Raw genomic sequence first — 6,522 nt, forward strand, 5'->3', positions numbered from 1 at the left:
ACTAGCTGATAAAATACACTTTGCAGTGGTCTCACTTTTGTCATTTTCTTGCACAGAAGTGTACACTAGGGAGAATAATTCTTTGCTGAAGTGGAGTCTTAACTGTTGTTTTAAATTCCTTCTTCCCATTTGTTCTTGGCTTTTGAGGCACATGGGGGCAATGGTTGGCTGTAGGGGCATGTGCGAAGGCAAGTGCATTCCTTGTGCTTGAGGCACGTTCGGAAATACTTTCTCTTAATTATCAAGAGTTCTACTGTGTGTTCCCGCTCATATCTTGGAAACACAAGACTCGTCGACATAAATCCTTACCCTTTCTCGGTTACCAATGACTGCCGGTCAGATTGTTTGGCCATGAAATATATTTAGCAGACTTTTAACTATTTGTGAGAAAAAGTATAATTTTATGACTTTTGATATTGTCACTTGTGAATTTTTATGAGTCTGACAAACGATACATGCATAAATTTAAAGTAGAGAGCAAAGTCGTCTCCATACAGGCCATGAAGGCCCTTGGAGGTGTGGAAGGTAGAGGCTTCCATTATCTGTAACCTCGGTAGTGGCAGCTTCATTACTGGCAGCGTTTGCCCCCCGGGAATTAGCCTGGTACTTGTTTTTGCTGTAGGCTGGGTGAACCCCGGGGCCACATGCGGCTCCGGAAGTGGACATAGTGTTTCTTAAATTTTTAGACTTCCTGGTGAGGAATCGAACCCCCTTCCTTCTGGATGAGCTAAGCGCACCTTCACTGCACTGGCCAGGCAGCTCCTAATTTCAAAAAGGTAAATCAGCCCAAATTGGCAGGAATTTTTTTTTTATTAAGAGTTAATTTTTATACTGCTACATGTTCTAATGCAAAGGAAAAATGGAAGCCCCCTAATAATTAACTACTTAGAAAACTTTCTTGAAAAAATCTATCCCTAAGGGGGTATGACTTGAAATACAAAGAAATAGGCAGTGTTTCTGGAGTAATCATTTCAGAGACTCCTATGATGGTTAATTTTTATACCAGTTATTAATGGGTGCAGGGTGCTCTGCCAGCCCAGAACTTGAATAACCTGACTGTACATGCACACCTGAATGAACCGAGCTAGTTGGTTATGCTGTCTTGGTCACGTAGCTGTCAGATTGCACTCGTAAGGTAGTGGGTTTTTGAACCCTATTGTTGGCCTCCATGAAAATGATTTCCCATTTTTGCAACGCTGGGTTTGTACCTAAATTAAGGCCACTGTAGCTTCCTTCCCAGCCCTGTCCCATTGTCACTGTAAGACCTGTCTGTGTTGGTGTGTGATAAAGCAAGAAGAAAAAAACAAAAACCATGAAGGGAGTCTAACCAGTTATATAACTGCAGATTGTGACCATTGTTTCACTGCACAAATTCACTTCTATAATTTCATGAGGTTTCTCAGCTCACCATGCAGTCCGTGAAACCAAAGACGATACACAAATATTCAGTAGTGAAAACACAGTACACAGCAAATAATCATCATTCTTCGTTGTCTTTTTGCATTCCAGTCAATGGATCGATTATGGAATTTTCTCAAGTTTCAGTATTGTGAGTTGGGTCTGCTGATTATTTTAAATTCGTATTCATCCATTCATTTATCATCATGTTTTGAATTCTGCTCATTGGATGAATTTTATACTTTAAAATTGTCAGTACATTTTTGTCTCATTCCGTACCATTAAGGGCCAATGACCTAGATGTTAGGCCCCTGTAAACAAGTATCAACGAACATAACAGCAGTTCAATTATCCTGGATTTCATACTTGAGAATGTGTTGTTGAAGAGGACAAGCAAACTGGCTTTCACATCTTCCTCACAGATTATGTTGGAACTTTATTTCGGATATATATCTTAAATATTTCTTCCGTTTTTCTTTATATATTTAAATAGGAGTTGTACTTTGAGTTGACATCCTTCCTCAAGTTATACACAGCATAACCGTGACCAGTAGATCGGTAATGGCTTACATGCCATTTCTGTGTAAAGGCAAAGAGAGATTAATTTTTTCACTTCTAATTACTAGACATCTTTAAAGTATAACTTGTTGCTTAAATTAGTAATCTATGAAATAAGCCAAGATCCAACTTTTCCTAAGTCTTCTCCTATCCTTGATGCGCGTGAGTGTGTGTGTGCTGTGTCCTTAATCTAATTTCTTGCAGGACATCCTGAAGATCATCCATCCATATAAGAAGCACAGAAGATGGTGATATCATGAATTCTGAAAGTACTTAGCGTGTGTATTATTGGTATATATTTGATGAAGTTTGTTTAGTAGTTCTTACGGTTCATGTCTACGTCAATCCAATAGTTCCTGGACTAACCATAGGTAAAATGTGTACTCATATTCAGAGTGGTTTATCAGGTATATTGAAGCTTTAAGTTTTTTTTTTAGGATAACTCTGAACATGGAGTAAAGTAGAAAATTGGGTAAATTTGAATGGAATTGCTAAACATGGTATCGTGGGCTTGCAAAGAAAAGGTGTTACGTCCAAAAACTCTGGATTGAAATAATTCACTTTTAAGATTTGAATGCTTATGAAAAATCTCTATTACCTAGTGTGGGCATAAATACTGTTGCAAAATTTTGGCTTGGGTTGTATATCTGGTTTCCCACGTACGGGCAACACTTGTGCTGAAGGTTACTCCTGACCCGTGTGTGTTCAACACTGAAAGGGTGGATTTTCTTTGCCTAAGCATGGAGTGGGGTGAATATGAAAACAGGGCAGCTGTAATTGCCTTGCACAAGACCAGAATGTCACCAAACCCTGAAACAGCTGAAAATCAACAAGACTTTACATCTTCAGGACAATCTAGAAATATACTGAGTCAGGCAGTATAACAGATTGCAAGAGAGTTGGTTGCCCTTGCACGGTGAGAACATTTAATGCATGATATTGTACAAGTGTGTGCACAGTGGCGGCCCGTACCTGGCGAAATCTCTCCTGAAAGCAAAGTTTATGGCACAGGAGCTCCACCTTTCACCATGATAAATATCCAGAGTACTGTCTGAAGACCATGAGGTTAGAGTGTATTGGTGGATTGCCAGACATTTCCTGACACTGAAGCTGAAGCAGCAGGCAAAACTGAAATTAATGCAGCTCCTTGGACAGTGAAGAGAGCTTTAAGCGCCAGAATGATAAGGTACATGGCAAGTTCTAGGGAAGTTCGTGAGAGTTTCTAATACAGTGTATGTTACAAGTGTTATTTTTAATATCAACCTATTCAATACAAAGAGATCAAGTAAATTAAGAATTCAATCTTATCATAAAAAGTTACAAGGGACATGTTTCGAAGGGCATCATCAAACTCAAACCTGTAAGGTGAATAATGTCGAGAAGTCCCTTCTTCAGTCGTTATGAGTGCCCCACCAGGATTAGTTTTTGTGAAAAAGGTGTTGTAATGAGTGCCAGAGTCTGTGGAAACTGTCCTGGACCATCTCGTGAAGGACTTGAGCAACAGCATGTTCAACAGTGAGCCCTGGACCTTTCAGAAATATTTTGCATTACCTCATACGGCAAGAATGACTTCATTGGTTGCAGGCCAATGTACCAGACTTCATTTCTACTGCTGAGTGGCTTTCTTGTAGCCTTGGGTTTTTAACCCCCCACCCTGGACTTCAGCTGTGGTCATTGTGAAAAGGAAATGGTCTGCAAGAAAAGAAGCGTTCTTTGCTGGCAACGGTGGTGGTGGTGGTGGTGATTATTGTTTTAAGAGGAAGTACAACTAGGCAACCATCCTCTATATAACACTAATCGGAGGGAAAAACTGGAAGGGATCCAACACTTCGAAAAAATGAAGATATCGGCCAAAGGAAGACAAGGGCCACGAAGGGCGTGAAAATGAGACTCCCTAGCCCTCGCAAACCTAATAGCGTCGGGGTCGGAAAATAACAAGAGTTGACCAAGGGAGGTTGGACAGGATAGATTAAAGTGAGGAGCCTGGCACAAGTAAATGGAAGCAATGCCAGGACTCAGCTGAGGATCCCGTGGTTGCCATCCCACGCTCCAAAGTTCAGAGCCCCTGGGCCCCTTTTAGTTACCTCTTACGACAGGCAGGGGATACCATGGGTGTTACTCTACTGCCCCCACCCACAGGAGGATGGCAACGGTGGTGTATTTACCGATTGATACCATCCATCCTACAATAGATGACTGGCTGAAGACACTCCATGCCTGTATGCACGCTAATGGAGAACATTTTGAAGACTGGTTGCTGCAAACTGTGAATAATGTATGTGTCTATCCCATATTTCACTTATTTACAAAATAGCTTATTTATTTATTTATGGCTAGACCAGTGGGGACTGGTGAGTTACGAGACTAGCGGTCCAATCAAAGGTAACAAAATTGCTATTCTGGTTTTGGTCAAACTGCATTCTTTTCCATGAACAAAAATTAAGCAGGAATACAGCACAGTCTGTTCCTTATGCTACAGACTGCAATCCATGCTTTTCTTTCGTATACACTTACTTGGGATGGTACGCATATACTCCTTGTTAAAACTGCTTTTGCGTTATGGACAATGGGTTTTTTGGCAGTCTTTTATTTTGCACCAATCTGTCAATGAATGTTTAGTGTTTATAAAGGTAGGTCACTTACCAAAAACACAAACTGTATGTTTACACTAAAAGATTTCAGTACAACAGATAAAAATGACACCACATGTTAGGTTGCAATTTTGTATTTGACTGAATCTTCCCTCAATTTTCAGATGCTCTGCTGATGGGAAATTAATGAAAGAGGAAAGTGTGCAAATGGATTCCTTTAAGAACATGAGAGGATTGATATGGAACAGCGATGTAACGGAATTACCTACAAGACTTATTTTGACTATGGATCAGAAAGGTGGGTGATGGAGAGAGATAAAAGTAGAATACAAACAAGTTGTAAGTTTAACAAGAATGGACAGAGTAAGAAGAGGGAGATTTCGGGAAATGGTAAATGAGGTACCCCTACAAGAAAAGATGAGAAAAATCCAGGTGGCAGTATGGACATGTTACAGAGTATGGGAGAAGAGAGTATACCAAGAAAGATGTTAGAAATGGAGTTCAAGGGAAGGAGACCTAGAGGAAAACCGAGGGACAGATGGCTGAAAGGTGTAAAGAAGAGCATCGAGGCAAGAGGAGGGAACTGGACGACAGTGAGAGAAGGGAAGTGGTGGATGGACAGAAAACGACAGAGAGGCTTATGTTCCAAGCAGACCCAGCCTGTGGTTGGAAACTGCACCAGATGATGCTGCTGCTGATGGGAGTGAGACCAAATGACGCTTTGCTTGTTTCTGTGTTAGCAGAAAAATTAGTTTTGGTCACTTTCTTCCCCCTGCCTCCGTACCTCAACTCGCCGACTGCTTGCTTTTGTTCAGAGAAGAGGCGGAAACCACCGCACAAATGGTTTGGCCCACAATTAGGGTTTTCAGTCCAAAATATTTAAAATTGGTGGTTGGGGAGAGATCTTAATTTTAGGATGGTCTCAGTAAACCCATGAAAACAGGGCGAGCCATGCTTGGGTTAGACTAGATAGTTGGTACGTCTATATAGCTACATCACTTCCAGACCAGGGTTTATTATTCCGGATAGTTTGTTTCAGCTTGGAAACACTAATAATTGCCCATGCTTGTGAGAAAAGTGAAATCAATGAACAACACCGATCACTGCTTTGTGGATCACTCTGTTCAGAGGGGATGGTTACCTAGTTGTACTTCCTCTTAAAACTAAAACCACCACTCACTATCTTTGAAAAACTCTTCACAGTACAATTCCCATGTGTTAGGAACCTTTCCAAAGTCTTGTATCTTATGACTTAGAATCTTTCATGGACCACACTCGTTTGTGGTTACTTGAGTCGTTTAGAGGCAGATCTCGAGTCTTTGTTGTGACCTTGAGTTCACCCTTCACAGGTTCCCAGCAGATCCTTACATTTGTTCTGGTGGCAATTATGCTGAATTCCATGGCATTCACAATATCTGACTGCGCTCTATAAGCCTGTTGGTTTCATTGTTGCAACTGTTGAGTGAGCTGCCACATATGAGATTGCATTGAATAATAATGGTCATTATATTTTTTAAGATCTTCCCCAATTGACATCGCATCAGTACTGAAGACCTTTCTGGTGTTTAGTAGGGCATTTTAGGTTTTCTCGCCAAAATTACTTTGATTTCTATAAAAATCATCAGGGAAGCAGCTTACCAATATGATGTGTAAAGAATGTAAGTATAAAGTTACATTTTAAAATTTTGACAGTAATATACTCTTGACACCTAAGAACCACGCATTGTGATAATGGGTTTTAGAGGGATTGCTGTTATAACTTGCATGATTCTGTCACCACATGACAATTCATCTACCAAACCTGCAGATGAGGAAAGCCACTGTTGTCAGATAGGGGAGCAGAGAAGCAACATTTTTGAGAGCCGCTTATTCCTGAGCACAGATTGGCAACGCTGATCGTGCCGTGCTATCTGGTCGAAGCCGGTCGTCCAGCCAGGTTCATGTATTCTTTAAAGCGGTACTCTTCTCTATATTA

The 6,522-nt window shown here is 40.8% G+C and overlaps 1 protein-coding gene across 1 annotated transcript in view; it reads left to right on the forward strand.

Moving 5' to 3' along the window:
• The window catches only part of SF2 (splicing factor 2), a 57,996-nt gene extending 53,165 nt beyond the window's left edge, over positions 1-4,831 (forward strand). Inside the window, exon 5 of the mRNA XM_067159155.2 lies at positions 4,712-4,831. The gene's annotated coding sequence lies outside the window, so the exon portion shown is untranslated. The remainder of the gene's footprint in view (positions 1-4,711) is intronic.
• The last annotated feature ends 1,691 nt before the right edge of the window (positions 4,832-6,522 follow it).

This window comes from Anabrus simplex, chromosome X, assembly GCF_040414725.1.
Source record: "Anabrus simplex isolate iqAnaSimp1 chromosome X, ASM4041472v1, whole genome shotgun sequence".
In the NCBI taxonomy this organism is placed as follows: domain Eukaryota; kingdom Metazoa; phylum Arthropoda; class Insecta; order Orthoptera; family Tettigoniidae; genus Anabrus; species Anabrus simplex.